This window comes from Balaenoptera physalus, assembly GCF_965194825.1.
Source record: "Balaenoptera physalus genome assembly, chromosome: 7".
Lineage (NCBI taxonomy): Eukaryota > Metazoa > Chordata > Mammalia > Artiodactyla > Balaenopteridae > Balaenoptera > Balaenoptera physalus.
The window spans coordinates 79664634-79686186 of NC_138886.1; the positions used below are offsets into that span (position 1 = coordinate 79664634).

Consider the following 21553-nt stretch of genomic DNA (forward strand, 5'->3'; position numbering starts at 1 on the left):
GAGGAATCAGGCTCCCAGACTTCAGACTATACTACAAAGCTACAGTAATCAAGACAGTATGATCCTGGCACAAAACAGAAATACAGATCAATGGAACAGGATGGCAAGCCCAGAGATAAACCCACACACATTTGGTCACCTTATTTTTGATAAAGGAGGCAAGACTATACAGTGGAGAAAAGACAGTCTCTTCAATAAGTGGTGCTGGGAAAACTGGACAGCTACATGTAAATGACTGAAATTAGAACACTCCCTAACACCATACACAAACATAAACTCAAAATGGATTAAAGACCTAAATGTAAGGCCAGACACTATAAAACTCTCAGAGGAAAACATAGGCAGAACACTCTATGACATAAAACACAGCAAGATCCTTTGTGACCCACCTCCTAGAGAAATGGAAATAAAAACAAAAATAAACAAATGAGACCTAATGAAACTTAAAACCTTTTGTACAGCAAAGGAAAACATAAACAAGATGAAAAGACAACCCTCAGAATGGGAGAAAATATTTGCAAATGAAGCAACTGACAAAAGATTAATTTCCAAAAATTACAAGCAGCTCATGCAGCTCAGTATCAAAATAACAAACAACCCAATCCAAAAATGGGCAGAAGACCTAAACAGATATTTCTCCAAAGAAGACATACAGATTGCCAACAAACACATGAAAGGATACTCAACATCACTAATCATTAGAGAATTGCAAATCCAAACTACAATGAGGTATCACCTCACACCAGTTAGAACGGCCATCATCAAAAAATCTACAAACAATAAATGCTACAGAGGGTGTGGAGAAAAGGAAACCCTCTTGTACTGTTGTTGGGAATGTAAATTGATACAGCCACTATGGAGAACAGTATGGAGGTTCCTTAAAAAACTAAAAATAGAAGTACCATATGACCCAGCAATCCCACTACTGGGCATATGCCCTGAGGAAACCGTAATTCAAAAAGAGCCATGGACCACAATGTTCATTGCAGCTCTATTTACAATAGCCAGGACATGGAAGCAACCTAAGTGTCCATCAACAGATGAATGGATAAAGATGTGGCACATATATACAATGGAATATTACTCAGCCACTAAAAGAAATGAAATTGAGTTATTTGTAGTGAGGTGGATGGACCTAGAGACTGTCATGCAGAGTGAAGTAAGTCAGAAAGAGAAAAACAAATACCATATGCTAACACATATATATGGAATCTTAAAAAAAAAAAAAAAAAGGTTATGAAGAACCTAGAGGCAGGACAGGAATAAAGACGCAGACGTAGAGAATGCAGTTTAGGACATGGGGAGGGTGAAGGGTAAGCTGGGACGAAGTAAGAGACTGGCATGGACATATATACACTACCAAGTGTAAAACAGATAACTAGTGGGAAGCAGCCACATAGCACAGGGAGATCAGCTCAGTGCTTTGTGACCACCTAGAGGGGTGGGATAGGGAGGGTGGGAAGGAGACGAAGAGGGACGAGATACGGGGATATTATATATATATATGTATAGCTGATTCACTTTGTTATAAAGCAAAGACTAACACACTATTGTAAAGCAGTTATACTCCAATAAAGATTTTTTTAAAGTAAACAAAAACACAAATACAAGAGAGATTAAAACACAAAAAAATTTAAAAATAAAATAAAATAAATAAATAATAAAAGCTAAAAAAAAAAAGGCAGGGCAAATCCTAGCTTCTTTCCTTCTTTTCACCTGTATTCAAAACAATGAGCTTTTTAAAATATATATCATTATGACCTCATGGATTTTAATATTTGACATGTTTTAGCCAATTGTAATTATTATCCTTATTTATTTAGCCCTCTACTTTTTTTTTTTTTTTAGCTCTCTACTTCTTCAATAAATGGATGCATACCAAATATATTTTTGAAAGAATAAGAAAATTTTGCTGGTAAGAAGGATCTTCTAAATCCTTAGTGTGCTTATGAACATTGTACTTCTAGGGAGAAGTGGGTATCATGTAGAACATAAAAGATTATGAAGAGGATAATCAGTAAAATCTCAGGTCTCTCAAATTCCATAGTAAAATGAAGCACAATCCAAGTGTAGTTCTAAAACCTGTATCCTTAACACTTGAAATGAACAGAATCAAAACCTTCACATATGACTAAAAATACCAATTTTTTGATCAGTCACCTTGGCATATGTGTGCAGATTAAAACCGGTATCAATCAGTAAATATAAATTTCCTTTTATATATGACATGATCCCTGTTAGCTTTCTAATTCAAGTCCCTTAGGAAGAGACTTCACTAATCTAGCGTTGAATTAGGTTTTGAAGCCAATCTTTCACACAGCAATAGCTCATTCAGCAGAATAATTTAATTATAAAAGTTTGCCGCACATGAGCATTTTTGCAATGATTAATGAGTAAATTCATAAAAGTGATATTTTTCCAAAGAACTGAAAAATTTATGAATCAAAACTCAAGAAATTAAGTTCATTTAATTATTTTTACTTAATCACTAAATTAGTCACTATTTTTAAATAAATATTTTAATGATATAGAGAGTTAAGAATTTTAGACATAACAAAATGATTTACAGCTGCTCCCCTTACATGACATCCTTCTTTAATTACAGTATCTGTAAATATGCTTCCCAAAAGGTGGGCTCCAAGGTTCCCTTCTTATTCCTCACTTCTTAGCTTGTTGGGGATGGGCTGATAAGGCAGCACCTCCCTCCCCTTTATGCCATTAAATTCATGAATTTTTCCTGTAGAAGTCACTGAATTCCTTTCCTTCTGCTGTTTCTCCCCCACCCCAATGCAGAAGTTTCTACTTCTTTGGGGTAAATAACTTTTAACTTTCCTTTCTGACATCTGAATTCTTGGGGGCATATAATGTAGACAGACACTGTACAGGATGTTAAGAACTGAACACATTTGCATTTTCACAACTTAAATACAAGCTGTCTTGTGAGACTGTCACCATGAGTCTCAGGTGACTGTAGATAAATACCTCTTTGAGATATCTTTAATTTATGTATTAAAAATATCTAAGTATATATACATATATGTATATTTTTTAATGTAATACTCTACACTGAAAGTCAGCCAGCATTAGTTTCTTGGAACCTTACAAGCAGTCTATTCATTCTCACTGTATAGTGTCTTCACTTGGATTCCAGAATATCACAATCTTTTGGATTGCCTTTTACCTCTTGCATAATTCCTTCTCACTCTCCTTTTCAGATTACTCCTCATTTACTCTTAAGTATCAGGCTGCTCCAGGACCCAGTCCCTTACTAGATCTCAGTCCCTTAGTGATCTCACCCTGTATCAAGGCATAATAACCATCTCTACACATATGACTTCCAGTTGACTTCCAGTTTTCTATCTCTAGTTCAGCTTTCTCCCCTGAACTTCAAGAATGTATATCTAAAGTCAACTCCATTATTCAAGTTTCTCAGGCCAAAAATGTAGGCATCACATAGATGTTTTTACACCTCACCCTATATTTCATTCATCAGTAAATCTGGGAGGTTCTGATTTCAAAACGTGTCCATAATTCAACCACATCTCACCACCTCCACTGCTATCACCCTGGACCAGGACGCCATCCTATCTCCTTAGAATACGACATGTCTCCTATCTGGCACATCAGGCAATTCCAGGCAGAAAACAGATGGCAAATATGAATAGTTAAGAAGGATATAATAAAGGAACTATTTACAAAGGTGTGAGCAGAGATTAGAAAATCAACAAGGGATAATGTGATATCCCAGTGCTAGCACTAGCAGGAAGACATTACCACCTTTAGGCCAAGGAATTGTTATAGGAAACCAGAGAAGCAGCTAAATGCAGAGGGCCTGGGCCCTGAGGGATGGACACATACAACTGTTGGGGACCTGAAACAGCAGAAGGGGTAATAAAGATGCAAATTTTACTCACATCCCAATCTCCCCTGTGAGTGTCTCTCATTAGTTGACCCCAATACAAGGCAAACTCAAAGCCACTTAAGAGTTAATATACATCATACAGGTCACCCTTGTGAGGCACAGAGCAGGAAGAGAAGGATGGAGAGTGATCTCCACCGTTTTTCTCCCTTGCTCCTGCCCTTGCTCCTTTTTTTCCCCCCAAACACACAGCCAGAGAAGTTTTGCTAAAACATAAGACAGACCTTGTCAGATGACCGTCCCGAGCTCCCAGTGATTTTCTATCTCCATCACCATAAAAATCTACAAGGCCCCACATCCAAAGCTCCTCCTACTTTGATGGCCGCCTCATTATTCTCTTAGGCAATTTTCTTGAGCTACACACCACTCTCCTTGTGGTTTCTTAACCATTCCAGGCACACACCTGCTTCAGGGCCTTTACAGTTTTCTTCCTTCTGCTTGAGCTCTCTTCCTCCAATATTCCATGTGATTCACTTCACGTTTTACCCAGATGTCCCCCTCTCTGCAATGTCTTTCCTGGCCATGTGTCTCATTTACACTGGCCATCCCACCAAGTCCTGACTCACTTTTCTCCATAGAAAAATTCTATTTTCTATTCTATTTCTACTTTCTAGTATATTTTATATTTTATGTAAATTTAAATATCTTAGTTTAATGTAATATCCATGAAGATGGGATCTGTTTTCCTCTGTTTCCCTGAAGTTTTCCCAGTGCCTAGATCAGTGCTGACACAAAACAGATCCTCAATAAATATTTGTTTAATGAACGAATAAAAACAATGAAGGACATAACCCGTATTCGCCCAAGTGTTTTCCTATGATAAAATATTTGAAATCCTGTGAATGTTGCAGGGTGTTCCATTTTCAATTGGTTTTACACGTGTACTTAAAAACTACCAACCCATATATCCTCCCCTCTACCTGGCTGTTTGTGATTACTAGGTAAGGCAGCATATGTAACACTGCAGCCTATTTATTAATAATAGTCAGATATTGGAGCACAAAGTAGCAGGAGAAGGAAAGACTGCCCTCGCTATACAATTTCAATTAGTAGTCGTGATGTTTGTAGTACCCTCAGGAAGGGGAATAGGCCCGTAGTTATTTAAGTTCAGAGCATACAGCTAACAGTAAACTGCAGGAAAGCCTATCTGATGTGGGTGGTAATATAAAGGAGAATTAATACGGAAAAACGTGTTCCAGCACTTCAAACATTATCATATGCTCTGGGGACTTTTACACTCTATCCACAGCAAAGTCAAAAACAAGTTGCAGCGACTGACACTTTGGTCTGTCTCTATTTAGCAAACTGCTTTGCCTCTTCTTTGGAAGATGATCATGGTATTCGTTTATCTTCAAAATGCTATATTATAAATTCTGCTTAAATAAACTAAGGTTATTTCAATTTAGAAACATAAGTAGGAGTGATGATAACCTACACATGGTATTTAGGCTAATGTAAAATCCCTTTTGCTTTGCTTTTCCCATGTGCACAATATTAAAAAAACATGAAAAGAGATTAGATTAGATATCCTCAAATACTATCAGGGTAGAAGAATAAAACATTTTGGCATATTATCTCACTTTGAAAAAGCATCTCAGTTTGAAAATATAATTGCAATTAAAAATAAAATGTGCGGGCTTCCCTGGTATCGCAGTGGTTAAGAATCCACCTGCGAATGCAGGGGACATAGGTTCGAGCCCTGGTCCAGGAAGATGCCACATGCCACGGAGCAACTAAGCCCATGCGCCACAACTTCTGAGCCTGCGCTCTAGAGCCTGAGAGCTACAACTACTGAGCCCACGAGCCTAGAGCCTGTGCTCTGCAACAAGAGAAGCCACTGCAATGAGAAGCCTGATGCACCGCAACAGAGTAGCCCCCACTCGCCGCAACTAGAGAAAGCCTGCGTGCAGCAATGAAGACCCAACGCAGACAAAATAAATAAATAAATAAAATTTAAAAATAAATAAAAATAAAAATAAAATAAAATGTGCTTAGATGTTGAAAGTAAATCCATGTTTTAAATATATTTGTCAATTACTACAACAAAAAATTTAGAAGAGACTTTTCATCTACAGAAAAAGGTACACGACTTAGTATTCCTTTATCAAATAATCAAACACAAACTCCTAAAATTAATGGGGTTTATACTTATTTGTTTCTGATAAATCCATCTTAATTATTGATTTCCTGTCTCTTCTCCTCCTGCTTATTAGTGTAGTTGACCTCCTTGATTTCTAAGTAGAGTTTCTTAAGCCCTGAAAGTGAATAGAAAACACCCTGTACATTCCAGAATTGCTGAAATGTTTAAATAAAAACTCTAAATGAATCTGCTATGCAATATAGAGAAAATACCAGGCAGTAGTTAATGTCAGACTACCTATCTGAATATATACACTAATTAACTAAGAAACACTAAAGCTAAAGAACTTATCAATCATTTCAAGGTGAAACACACATTTTAGAGAACATAAAAACTTAAGATCCTCATGAGAACTAAATTACAATCTTACTGTGAAATACACGCATGACAATATTTGTTTCAGCAATCAGAGCATCAAAGTTTTATAAGCTAAAATAAATTCAAGACATGTAAACTTGAATCCGATAAGAAAAAATAAATAATAAAGAAAATATATTCAAGGTACTTCCCTGGTAGTCTGGTGGTTAAGAATCCACTTTCCAATGCAGAGGACGCAGGTTTAATCCCTGGTCGGGGAACTAAGATCCCACATGCCACATGGCAACTAAACGCTTGTGCCACAACTACTGAGTCCATGTGCCACAAGCTACAGAGCCCACATGCTCTGGAGCCCACGTGGCACAACTAGAGAGCCCTAGCAATGCAACGAAGATCCAGTGTGCCACAACTAAGACCCAACACAGCCAAAAAGAGGGAGGAAGGGAGGCAGGGAGGGAGGCAGGGAGGAAGGGAGGGAGAAGAAATCTACTCAGAGTTCAAATGTTCACTGGTACTCAGCTCTGCTTAAGATTACCGTTATTGTCTTTCTCTTTTCCTGGGGTAGCTGTTCAGTAGTTAAAACTCTGCCTAAGTTCTCTCTTCACTTCACCTCACTAACTCTCAGCAGAGAGAAATCAATGTCATTTCAAAAATTTTCCCAAGTTTCTTCCTTTTCGGCTACTAATTCATGTTGATCTTGACCCCCCTCTCTTAAGTGTTTCAGTGCAGCAATTTTAGGCTGGGAATGCTGGTTTGGCACCCACTTCTAACACTTACTAGCTGCATGCCTGTTTCTTCATCTGACAGATGAGAGCTGTTGTCAGTTTTCAATGACAGGACACAGGTACTGAATCTGACACATCGTTTGAGCTCAATCAATTCAAAGATTTGATCTGTGAAGGAAGAATCACATGAATATTAGATCTTACCCAACAATCTTCACTCAAGATTAGTGAAGTACACATGTGTCACATCTCTGGAGGACCTCAAGCTATCAGTTTCAGCTTCCCACAAGTTCCTTTTCCACACTGGGACATGTTCTGGTTTCAGAGTTAACAGTTCAGCACGACATATGTACATAGTCAACTCAGCACAGATAAAGCCGTCGAGTTTGGGGGTTTCTTAGAGTTTATACCAGGCTTGTCACTCAGGTGACTTGCATTCCCTGTCAGCTGCATCCTGCAGGAATGAGCCAATAGCCAGTGTGTGCCCCTAGCTGGCCTCCCAGCATGGGTGCTCCCAGCTCTTCCTGGAGACCCCCCAGTCACCTGAGACTCTCTGTGTTCCTTTTCCGACCTAAGTTCCCAAACTCAATACCCACACCTAATGGCAGATACCTCTTGATGCAAGGGAGAGGGCTGGAGAAGGTGTCAGCCCATCTGGATGTTTCTACAGCAGTACAGCAGCCCAAAGGCACCTGTGCCAGGCTTCTGCCATTTCCACATCTCAAGCACTTGGGATTTGCTTCCAAATTTTGAACCAGCCTTGCCCTTGCCATATCTTCACAGTTGTTTCCCTCTTCAAACAACTTGACATGTGTTTCATGTTTCAGAAATTCCTCATAGCTTTATAACAACCAAAAGTAATCTTAACTTTTTAGTTTGGTTATTTATTTATAGATATAGTGTTGGGCTGCACCCTGCAGGCCTGTAAACCTTGTAACTACCCAGCCACGAGAACAAAGAGCAAGCCTGGAGATGGGGACAGAGACACCCACAGTTTATTAGATAGGGAATCTTGCTAGTCTGAAGAAAGTCCTGGCACAACACTCCACCTACAACAGCAGTAGGCACGCAAGACACAACAGCAATCTTTGCTACTGGGGGAGAAGGAGTCTACCATTTATAAGGGAAATTGACAACAGATTAGCTCATCAATTGCCAAGAAAACTAGTGGCTGAGGCAAGGGGGCAAGCATGAAGGTAGTTACTGATTAAGCCCTATAATTAAGACGATTGGATAGTCATATGAGTAGGGTGTAAGTGAAGCAGGGACTAGTCAAGCAGGTGATGTACAGAGAGCAAGAGAACAGCCATCTTGAATGGCCTGACCATACATATAGATACATACATAGATATACATGAGGGGAAAAACATATAGACTTATATTTATATCTATATATTTGCACTAAGAATTTTGTTAGCTGACAGGATTTGAATCTACTGGGCTTAACAAGATGCCAACACTATGGAAAGATCTTTATATATATATATATATATATATGGAAGTGAAATATCAAGAATGAATAAATCAATATCAAATGTAACACAATTCATAAAACAGAAAATATTTTAAAGGTGATTTAGAACATGGATTTTATTTTAATTTCAGAAGAATGTTAAATACTAATCAAAGCTCCTATATCTCTAGACTATAACCAGTTTTTTCTCCAAGCAGAATAGACTTTAATGGGCCATGATAACACAAAGAATTTTTTAGTGATGTATGGTGATAAAGAAATGATTTCAGAGAAAGCAAGAATATCACTGGAAGCACTCTGGCAGAGCACAGACATTTACAGGCATGGCTAACCCACTCTTTACATTCAGTCATGAACCTTAGGCTGCATATTAAGATTAGCAGCGGAGAGTTCAGGACAATTACTGTTGCTTGACAATGTGCAAAATGTTGGATCACATTAATTGTTGCAGCCTATTTAGATGGAAAAATGATCAACATAAATTTGAAAGTACTCCTTTTTCTAAGAAGACCATCTTAAAACAAAGATTGTCTTTTGGTTTACCTGAAAGCTTTAATGAAAATGTTTCAAGAACTCAAACAATTCAATAGCAAAAAACCCCAAGTAACCTTATTTAAAACTCTGCAGAGATTGTTCAAGACGGCAGAGAAGAAGGATGTGCTCTCACTCCCTCTTTCGAGAACACAGGAATCACAACTAACTGCTGAACAATCATCGAAAGGAAGACACTGGAACTCACCAAAAAAGATACCCCACATCCAAAGACAAAGGAAAAGCCACAAAGACACGGTAGGAGGGGCACAATCACAATAAAATCAAATCCCATAACTGCTGGATGGGTGACTCACAAACTGGAGAAAACTTATACCAAATAGTCCACCCACTGGAGTGAAGGTTCTGAGCCCCACGTCAGGCTTCCCAACCTGGGGATCCGGCAACAGGAGGAGGAATTCCTAGAGAATCAAATTTTCAAGGCTAGTGGGACTTGATTGCAGGACTTTGACAGGACTGGGGGAAAGAGAGACTCCATTCTTAGAGGGCACACACAAAGTAGTGTGCACATAGGGAGCCAGGAGAAGGAGCAGTGACCCCATAGGAGACTGAACCAGACCTACCTGCTAGTGTTGGAGGGTCTCCTGCAGAGGTGAGGGGTAGCTGTGCTTCACTGTGAGGACAAAGACACTGGCAGCAGAAGTTCGGGGAAGTACTCCTTGGCATGAGCCCTCCCAGAGTCCGCCATTATTCCCACCAAAGAGCCCAGGTAGGCTCCAGTGTTGGGTCGTCTCAGGCCGAACAACCAAAAGGGAGGGAACCCAGTCCCACCCATCAGCAAACAAACAGATTAAAGTTTTACTGAGCTCTGGCCACCAGAGCAACACCCAGCTCTACCCACCACCAGTCCCTCCCATAGGGAAACTTCCACAAGCCTCTCAGATAGCCTCATCCACCAGAGGGCAGACAGAAGAAGCAAGAAGAACTACAATCCTGCAGCGTGTGGAACAAAAACCACATTCACAGAAAGACAGACAAGATGAAAAGGCAGAGGGCTATATACCAGATGAAGGAACAAGATAAAACCCCAGAAAAACAACTAAATGAAGTGGAGATAGGCAACCTTCCAGAAAAAGAATTCAGAATAATGATAGTGAAGATGATCCAGGACCTCAGAAAAAGAATGGAGGCAAAGATTGAGAAGATGCAAGAAATAGTCAACAAAGATCTAGAAGAATTAAAGAACAAACAAACAGATGAACAATACAATAACTGAAATGAAAAATACACGAGAAGGAATCAATAGCAGAATAACTGAGGCAGAAAAACAGGTAAGTGACCTGGAAGACAGAATGGTGGAATTCACTGCTGCGGAATAGAATACAGAAAAAAGAATGAAAAGAAATGAAAACAGCCTAAAAGACCTCTGGAACAATATTAAACATAACAACATGCGCATTAGAGGGGGTCCCAGAAGGAGAAGAGAGAGAGAAGGGACCCGAGAAAATATGTGATGAGATTAGAATCGAAAACTCCCTTAATATGGGAAAGGAAATAGCCACCCAGGTCCAGGAAGAGCAGAGAGTCACATACAGGATAAACCCAAGGAGAAACATGCCAAGACACATAGTAATTAAACTGGCAAAAATTAAAGACAAAGAAAAATTATTGAAAGCAGCAAGGAAAAACGACAAATAACATACAAGGGAACGCCCATAAGATTAACACCTGATTTCTCAGCAGAAACTCTACAAGCCAGAAGAGAGTGGCATGATATACTTAAAGTGATGAAAGGGAAGAACCTACAACCAAGATTACTCTACCCAGCAAGAATCTCATTCAGATTCGATGGAAAAATCAAAAGCTTTACAGACAAGCAAAAGCTAAGAGAATTCAGCACCACCAAACCAGCTCTACAACAAATGCTAAAGGAACTTCTCTAAGTGGGAAACACAAGAGAAGAAAAGGATCTACAAAAACTAACCCAAAACAATTAAGAAAATGGTAATAGGAACATACATATCCATAACTACCTTAAACGTGAATGGATTAAATGCTCCAACCAAAAGAAAGAGGCTCGCTGAATGGATACAAAAACAAGACCCATATATATGCTGTCCACAAGAGACCCACTTCAGACCTAGGGACACATACAGACTGAAAGTGAGGGAACAGAAAAAGATATTCCATGCAAATGGAAATCAAAAGAAAGCTGGAGTAGCAATACTCATATCAGATAAAACAGACTTTAAAATAAAGAATGTTACAAGAGACAAGGAAGGACACTACATAATGATCAAGGGATCAATCCAAGAAGAAGACATAACAATTATAAATATATATGCACCCAACATAGGAGCACCTCAATATATAAGGCAACTGCTAAGAGCTCTAAAAGAGGAAATCGACAGTAACACAATAATGTGGGGGACTTTAACACCTCACTTTTACCAGTGGACAGATCATCTAAAAAGAAAATTAATAAGGAAACCCAAGCTTTAAATGACACAACAAACCGGATAGATTAAATTGATATTTATAGGACATTCCATCCAAAAACAGCATATTACACTTTCTTCTCAAGTGTGCACGGAATATTCTCCAGGATAGATCACATCTTGGGTCACAAATCAAGCCTCATATCATATTGAAATCATATGATATCATGTGATATCATATGATTTCAATCATATCATATGATATCAATCATATCATATCAAGCATCTCTTCTGACCACAAGGCTATGAAATGAGAAATCAATTACAGGGAAAAGAACGTAAAAAACACAAACACATGGAGGTTAAAAAATACGTTACTAAATAACCAAGAGATCACTGAAAAAATCAAAGAGGAAATCAAAAAACACCTAGACACAAATGACAATGAAAACACGACAATCCAAAACCTGTCAGATGTGGCAAAAGCCGTTCTAAGAGGGAAGTTTACAGCTATACAAGCCTACCTCAAGAAACAAGAAAAATCTCAAATAAACAATCTAACCTTACACCTAAAGGAACTAGAGAAAGAAGAACAAACAAAACCCAAAGTTAGTAGAAGGAAAGAAATCATAAAGATCAGAGCAGAAATAATTGAAATAGAAACAAAGAAAACAATAGCAAAGATCAATAAAACTAAAAGCTGGTTCCTTGAGAAGATCAACAAACTGGCTAAGCCATTAGCCAGACTCATCAAGAAAAAGAGGGAGAGGACTCATCAATAAAATTAGAAATGAAAAAGGAGAAGTTACAACAGACACTGCAGAAATACAAAGCATCCTAAGAGACCACTACAAGCAACTCTATGCCAATAACATGGACAACCTGGAAGAAATGGACAAATTCTTAGAAAGGTATAACCTTCCAAGACTGAACCAGGAAGAAATAGAAAATATGAACAGACCAATCACAAGTAATGAAATTGAAACTGTGACTAAAAATCTTCCAACAAACGAAAGTCCAGGACCAGATGGCTTCACAGGTGAATTCTATCAAACATTTAGAGAAGAGCTAACACCTATACTTCTCAAACTCTTCCAAAAAATTACAGAGGAAGGAACACTCCCAAACTCATTCTACGAGGCCACCATCACCCTGATACCTAAATCAGAGAGAGATACTACAAAAAAGGAAAATTACAGAACAATATCACTGATGAATATACATGCAAAACTCCTCAACAAAATACCAGCAAACAAAATCCAACAACACATTAAAAGGATTATACACCATGACCAAATGTGGTTTATCCCAGGGATGCAAGGATTCTTCAATATATGCAAAACAATGTGATACACCATATTAACAAATTGAAGAATAAAAACCATATGATCATCTCAATAGATGCAGAAAAAGCTTTTGACAAAATTCAACACGCATTTATGGTAAAAATTCTCCAGAAAGTGGTCATGGGGGAACCTACTTCAACATAATAAAGGCCATATATGACAAACCCACAGCAAACATCATTCTCAATGGTTAAAAACTGAAAGCATTTCCTCTAAGATCAGGAACAAGACAAGGATGTCCACTCTCACCACTATTATTCAACATAGTTTTGGAAGTCCTAGCCACGGCAATCAGAGAAGAAAAAAGAAATAAAAGGAATACAAATTGGAAAAGAAGAAGTAAAACTGTCACTGTTTGCAGATGACATGATACTATACATAGAGAATCCTAAAACTGCCACCAGAAAACTACTAGAGCTAATCAACGAATTTGGTAAAGTAGCAGGATACAAAATTAATGCACAGAAATCTCTTGCATTCCTATACACCAATGATGAAAAATCCGAAAGAGAAATTAAGGAAACACTCCCATTTACCATTGCAACAAAAAGAATAAAATATCTAGGAATAAACCTACCTAGGTAGACAAAAGACCTGTATGCAGAAAACTATAAGACACTGATGAAAGAAATTAAAGATGATACCAAGAGATGGAGAGATATACCATGTTCTTGGATTGGAAGAATCAATATTGGGAAAATGACTGTACTACATAACGCAATCTACAGATTCAATGCAATCCCTATCAAATTACCAATGGCATTTTTTACAGAACTAGAATAAAAAATCTTAAAATTTGTATGGAGACACAAAAGACCCCGAACAGCCAAAGTGGTTTTGAGGGAAAAAAACGGAGCTGGAGGAATCAGACTCCTTGACTTCAGACTATACTACAAAGCTACAGTAATCAAGACAATATGGTACTGGCACAAAAACAGAAATATAGATCAATGGAACAGGATAGAAAGCCTAGAGATAAACGCATGCACCTATGGTCAACTAATCTATGACAAAGGAGGCAAGGATATACAATGGAGAAAAGACAGTCTCTTCAATAAGTGGTGCTGGGAAAACTGGACAGTTACATGTAAAAGAATGAAATTAGAACACTCCCTAACACCATACACAAAAATAAACTCAAAATGGATTAGAGACCTAAATGTAAGACCAGGCACTATAAAACTCTTAGAGGAAAACATTGGAAGAACACTCTTTGGCATAAATCACAGCAAGATCTTTTTTGATCCACCTCCTAGAGTAATGGAAATAAAAACAAAAATAACAAATGGGACCTAATGAAACTTCAAAGCTTTTGCACAGCAAAGGAAACCATAAACAAGACGAAAAGACAACCCTCAGAATGGGAGAAAATATTTGCAAACGAATCAACGGACAAAGGATTAATCTCCAAAATATATAAACAGCTCATTCAGCTCAATATTAAAGAAACAAACAACCCAATCCAAAAATGGGCAGAAGACCTAAATAGACATTTCTCCAAAGAAGACATACAGATGGCCAAGAAGCACATGAAAAGATGCTCAACATCACTAATTATTAGAGAAATGCAAATCAAAATTACAATGAGGTATCACCTCACACCAGTTAGAATGGGCATCATCAGAAAATCTACAAACAACAAATGCTGGAGTGGATGTGGAGAAAACGGAACCCTCTTGCACTGTTGGTGGGAATGTAAATTCATATAGCCACTATGGAGAACAGTATGGAGGTTCCTTAAAAATCTAAAAATAGAATTACCATATGACCCAGCAATCCCACTACTGGGCAGATACCCAGAGAAAATCATAATTCAAAAAGACACATGCACTCCAATGTTCACTGCAGCACTATTGCAATAGCCAGGTCATGGAAGTAACCTAAATGCCCATCAACAGACAAATGGATAAAGATGTGGTACATATATACAATGGAATATTACTCAGCCATAAAAAGGAACGAAATTGGGTCATTTGTAGAGACGTGGATGCATCTAGAGACTGTCATACAGAGTGAAGTAAGTCAGAAAGAGAAAAACAAATATCATATATTAACACATATATGTGGAACCCAGAAAATGGTACAGATGAACTGGTTTGCAGGGCAGAAATTGAGACACAGCAGTAGAGAAAAAACGTATGGACACCAAGGGGGGAAAGCAGCAGGGGGGGCGGGGGGGGTGATGAATTTGGAGATTGGGATTGACATATACACTGATGTGTATAAAATGGATGACTAAGAAGAACCTGTTGTATAAAAAAATAATTAAAAAAAAAAAAACTCTGCAAAGGAACAGACTCACTGACTTAGAAAACAAACTTATGGTTACCAAAGGGGAAAGGTGGGAGATGGGGAGGGATAAATTGGGAGTTTGGGACTGACATATACACACTACAAAATCTAAAATAGATAACCAAGAAGGACCTACTGCACAGCACAGGGAATGTTACTCAATATTCTGTAATAGCCTAAATGAGAAAAGAATTTGAAAAAGAATAGATATATGTATATGAATAACTGAATCACTTTGCTGTATATCTGAAACTAACACAACATTGTTAATCAACCATACTCCAATATAAAATAAAAAATTTTTTTAAATTTAAAAAATTACAATGAGCAAAGGACTTGAATAGACATTTTTTTTTCCCAAAGAAGATATATAAATGGCCAACAGGTATATGAAAACCTGCTCAACATCACTAATCATCAGGGAAAGACAAATCAAAACCATAATCAGATATCACCTCACACCTGTTAGGGCTATTATCAAAAAGACAAGAGGTAACAAATGCTGGTGAGGATGTGGAGAAAAGGGAACCCTTTTACACTGCTGGTGGGAATGTAAACTGGTAAAGACACTATGGAAAACATTATGGAGGTTCCTCAAGAAATTAAAAATAGAACTACCATATGAACCAGGAATGCCATTTCTGGGTATATATCCAAAAGGAAATGAAGCCATTATCTTGAAGAAATATCTGTATTCTCATGTTCATAGCAACATTATACACAATAGCCAAAGTATAGAAACAACCTACGTATCCATTGATGGGTGAATGGATCAAGAAAATGTGGTTTTATATCTATGTATACCAGAATTCAACCTTTAAAAAGAAGGAAATCCTGTCATTTGCAGCCATTTGAACTTGGAGGGCACTGTGCTAAGTGAAGTAAGCCAAAGACAAATACTGCATGGTACCACTTATATGTGGAATCTTTAAAATTGAACTCATGAACAAAGAGAGTAGAAAACTGGTGCCAGGAGCTGAGGAGGTGTGTGATGGGCTGAGGTGAGGGGACAGTGGAACAGAGAGAAATAGAGGTTGGTAAAAGGGTACAAACTTTTAGTTACAAGATGAATAAAGTCTGAAGATTTAAAATATAGTTGTGTATAGCTTTGTCATTAATTTTTAATACACATAAGTTAGCCAAGTATAAGGTTTCTAATTTCTGTCCTTCTCCAAAACAAAACAGAGATTTAGCGCACATTAATTATTCAGTGAGCACTGTCATTCCAATATAATTTATTCTTGTCTAGAGTTCCAGTTCTGTCATTTTTAAGCTCCCAAAGTTATTGTTTACTTTTATAATTAATATATACTGTAATTAATTGATACTTAAAAAAATGTTTGTGCTCAGGGCTGCTCTATATATCCCACACTCTTTCTGTCTCCAGTATTTCTTCTAGTGAAAAATCTTTGAGTTATGGTAAGCTCTTAATTTTCAGATGTCTAGAAATGTCTCTATTTTAACTTAATTCCTAAATTCTAGTTTACATAAGTATAAAATGATAGACTGACAGTTTTGAGACATGTTTAATATGGTTCTGCATTTTCTTTTGACACATTTTATTGAGACCTGTTCTAATTGTCATTTCTTTGTAGATAATCTGCCTTTTCTGTGTGATAACGTTAAAGATTTCTTTTTCATCATCCTTGATAAATGTCTATTTTTATGTTCCAAGCATTTTTCACAATTTTTATCTTCCCTTAATGTTTTCATTTTTATCAAACTTATGCCATCACCTACGTTAAAAGTCATATGATTATACAAATTTTCCTGTAAGAAGTGGCAGTTGCCATCACTGCCCTCCCATATCCATCTTTTCAAACAAATCACCTTCCCTCTTTTAGCACGTTATAATATTTTCCTCTACATCTCAATATTGCTAATTTCTCCAGTTTTAAGCATTATCAATATTGACTTGTCGCTAGAGAGGGTGAGAAGTCTCCTGCCTCCCTTTTCCTTCATCACACCCCCATACACATACCGTTTTTGTGGCAGACACACCCTTATGTAACCCCCTATGAGTCATTTTATATAATCCCAAGTGCAGGCAGAACTTATGACTTGCTTCAAATCCATAGACTATGGCAAAGGTGAAGTCCAGGACCAGATGGCTTCACAGATGAATTCCATCAAACATTTAGAGAAGAGCTAACACCTATCCTTCTCAAACTCTTCCAAAAAATCGCAGAGGAAGGAAAACTCCCAAACTCATTCTATGAGGCCACCATCACCCTGATACCAAAACCAGACAAAGATACTACAAAAAAAGAAAATTACAGACCAATATCACTGATGAACATAGATGCAAAAATCCTCAACAAAATACTAGCAAACAGAATCCAACAACACATTAAAAGGATCCTACACCATGATCAAGTGGGATTTACCCCAGGGATGCAAGGATTCTTCAATATACGTAAATCAATCAATGTGATAAACCATATTAACAAATTGAAGAATAAAAACCATATGATCATCTCAATAAACGCAGAAAAAGCTTTTGACAAAATTCAACACCCATGTATGATAAAAACTCTCCAGAAAGTGGGCATAGAGGGAACCTACCTCAACGTAATAAAGGCCATATACAACAAACCCACAGCAAACATCATTCTCAATGATGAAAAACTGAAAGCGTTTCCTCTAAGATCAGGAACAAGACAGGATGTCCACTCTCACCACTATTATTCAACATAGTTTTGGAAGTCCTAGCCACGGCAATCAGAGAAGAAAAAGAAATAAAAGGAATACAAATTAGAAAAGAAGAAGTAAAACTGTCATTGTTTGCAGATGACATGATACTATACATAGAGAATCCTAAAGATGACACCAGAAAACTACTAGAGCTAATCAATGAATTTGGTAAAGTAGCAGGATACAAACTTAATGCACAGAAATCTCTTGCATTCCTATACACTAATGATGAAAAATATGAAAGAAAAATTAAGGAAACACTCTCATTTACCACTGCAACAAAAAGAATAAAATACCTAGGAATAAACCTACCTAGGGAGACAAAAGACCTGTATGCAGAAAACTATAAGACACTGATGAAAGAAATTAAAGATGATACCAAGAGATGGAGAGATATACCACGTTCTTGGATTGGAAGAATCAACACTGTGAAAATGACTATACTACCCAAAGCAATCTACAGATTCAATGCAATCCCTATCAAATTACCAATGGCATTTTTTACAGAACTAGAACAAAAAATTTTTAAATTTGTATGGAGACACAAAAGACCCTGAATAGCCAAAGCAGTCTTGAGGGAAAAAAACGGAGCTGGAGGAATCAGGCTCCCAGATTTCAGACTATACTACAAAGCTACAGTAATCAAGACAACATGGTACGGGCACAAAAACAGACACATAGATCAATGGAACAAGATAGAAAGCCCAGAGATAAACCCACGCACCTATGGTCAACTAATCTATGACAAAGGAGGCAAGGATATACAATGGAGAAAAGACAGTCTCTTCAATAAGTGGTGCTGGGAAAACTGGACAGTTACATGTAAAAGAATGAAATTAGAATACTCCCTAACACCATACACAAAAATAAACTCAAAATAGATTAGAGACCTAAATGTAATACCAGGCACTATAAAACTCTTAGAGGAAAACATTGGAAGAACACTCTTTGACATAAATCACAGCAAGATCTTTTTTGATCCACCTCCTAGAGTAATGGAAATAAAAACAAAAATAACAAATGGGGCCTAATGAAACTTCAAAGGTTTTGCACAGCAAAGGAAACCATAAACAAGACGAAAAGACAACCCTCAGAATGGGAGAAAATATTTGCAAATGAATCAACGGACAAAGGATTAATCTCCAAAATATATAAACAGCTCATTCAGCTCAATATTAAAGAAACAAACAACCCAATCCAAAAATGGGCAGAAGACCTAAATAGACATTTCTCCAAAGAAGACATACAGATGGCCAAGAAGCACATGAAAAGATGCTCAACATCACTAATTATTAGAGAAATGCAAATCAAAACTACAATGAGGTATCACCTCACACCAGTTAGAATGGGCATCATCAGAAAATGTACAAACAACAAATGCTGGAGAGGGTGTGGAGAAAAGGGAACCCTCTTGCACTGTCGGTGGGAATGTAAATTGATACAGCCACTATGGAGAACAATATGGAGGTTCCTTAAAAAACTAAAAATAGAACTACCATATGACCCAGCAATCCCACTACTGGGCATATACCCAGAGAAAACCATAATTCAAAAAGACACATGCACCCCAATGTTCATTGCAGCACTATTTACAATAGCCAGGTCATGGAAGCAACCTAAGTGCCCATGGACAGATGAATGGATAAAGAAGATTTGGTACATACATACAATGGAATATTACTCAGCCATAAAAAGGAACAAAATTGAGTCATTTGTTGAGATGTGGATGGATCTAGAGACTGTCATACAGAGTGAAGTAAGTCAGAAAGAGAAAAACAAATATCGTATATTAACGCATGTATGTGGAACCTAGAAAAATGGTACAGATGAACCGGTTTGCAGGGCAGAAGTTGAGACACAGATGTAGAGAACAAACGTATGGACACCAAGGGGGGAAAGCGGCAGGCGGGTTGGGGGTGGTGGTGTGCTGAACTGGGCAATTGGGATTGACATGTATACACTGATGTGTATAAAACTGATGACTAATAAAGACCTGCTGTATAAAAAAGTAAATAAAATAAAATTCAAAAAAAAATGATGTAAAGCAAAAGAAAAGTGTTCCGAAGACCTTCGTGAGAAATTTAAGAGTTAAAACCTCAATTAACGTGTGAAAACATACTAAGTTCCATACTTATTATAACTAAAATTTCAATGTTTATTCCATACCCTTTTCTTCATCTTTTTTTTCCTTCTTTCTTTGTGCTTTTGTTCACTTTCCACATTTTCAGTATGAACATGCATTACTTTTTATAATTACAAATAATAACATTATGGCGTAAAATATTGTGGCATAAAATCATAAACTACAAAGATTGATAAATTTTACTACAACAGAATTTTAAATTTCTTTTCTTCAAATAAGAGCATAAATAAGTGAAAAATAAGGCAAAACAGAAAATATTTAAAACCATTATAATCGACAAATATTATATTTCTAGAATATATAAAGAACTCCTACAAAATAAGAAAAAAGACATCAGAAAAAGAGGCAAGAGACTAGAAAAGATGTTTCACAAAAAACGCAAATTACAATAAACACACTTTTAATATCTGAGGATGCAAATTAAAATCAAAGTGAGGTAAACTTTGATTTTTTTTTTTTTTTTTTTTTTAGTAGACTGGCAAAGATTAAAATTCTGACAATGCCCCGTATTGGTAAGGATGTGGAATTAAGGGAATTCTTAGTCACTGTAGGAATGTTCCTTGTTTCAACGACTCTGTTAAGCAAATGGGAGTTATTGTGTAAAGTTTCACAATGTGCTTATGCTATCGCCCATCAATTCCACCCCTAGAAATTTTTTCATGTGAACACCAAAAAATATGTACAAGAGACATCATAACAGGATCATCTGTGATAGGGAAAAACTAGAAGCAAGTTTATTCATCATGAAAAGGAAAATGAGTAAATTCTTTATATATATATTTTTTTTCACACAATAGAACACCATAGAAGAGTGAAATTAATAAACTAGTGTTATAGACATGAACATGGAAACATCTAAAAAAAATATATGGTAGATTGGAAAGGCATATATTTCCAATATATGGAAAGGCATATATTGGAAAGGCAAAATGCAGAAGAATTGCCTTCTATCATGATATCATGTATGATATCAAGATACCATTTATCTGGATTCCATAACTCAACAAAAATTAACAATATAATGTTTATAATATAGATAATACATGATATATAATGACTATATAGTTTTATATATATGAATTTGTAAAATCAAGAACATGATAGGGGGCTTCCCAGGTGGCGCAGTGGTTGAGAGTCTGCCTGCCAATGCAGGGGACACGGGTTCGAGCCCTGGTCTGGGAAGATCCCACATGCCGCGGAGCAGCTAGGCCCGTGAGCCACAATTACTGAGCCTGCGCGTCTGGAGCTTGTGCTCCGCAGCAGGAGAGGCCGCAATAGTGAGAGGCCCGCGCACCGCGATGAAGATGAAGAGTGGCCCCCACTTGCCGTAACTGGAGAAAGCCGTCGCACAGAAACGAAGACCCAACACAGCCATAAATAAATAAATTAATTAATTTAAAAAATGGAAAAAAAAAATACTGCATTATACCATTGTGACAATTAATAAACTGATTTATTAAAAAAAAAAAAAAAAAGAACATGATAGTTATAAAATTCAGAACAGTGTTTACCCTTGAGCAGAGGAGGGAAGCAGGAGGGTAAGGAACAGCACAGAAGGGGTTACAATTGTAT

General features: G+C 37.2%; 1 long non-coding RNA gene across 1 annotated transcript in view; it reads left to right on the forward strand.

The window, feature by feature from the left end:
- The first annotated feature begins 377 nt into the window (after positions 1-377).
- LOC309663590 overlaps positions 378-21553 on the forward strand; it is a 136037-nt gene continuing 114861 nt past the window's right edge. The window contains exon 1 of the long non-coding RNA XR_014265360.1: positions 378-455. This is a non-coding gene — a long non-coding RNA (uncharacterized lncRNA). The remainder of the gene's footprint in view (positions 456-21553) is intronic.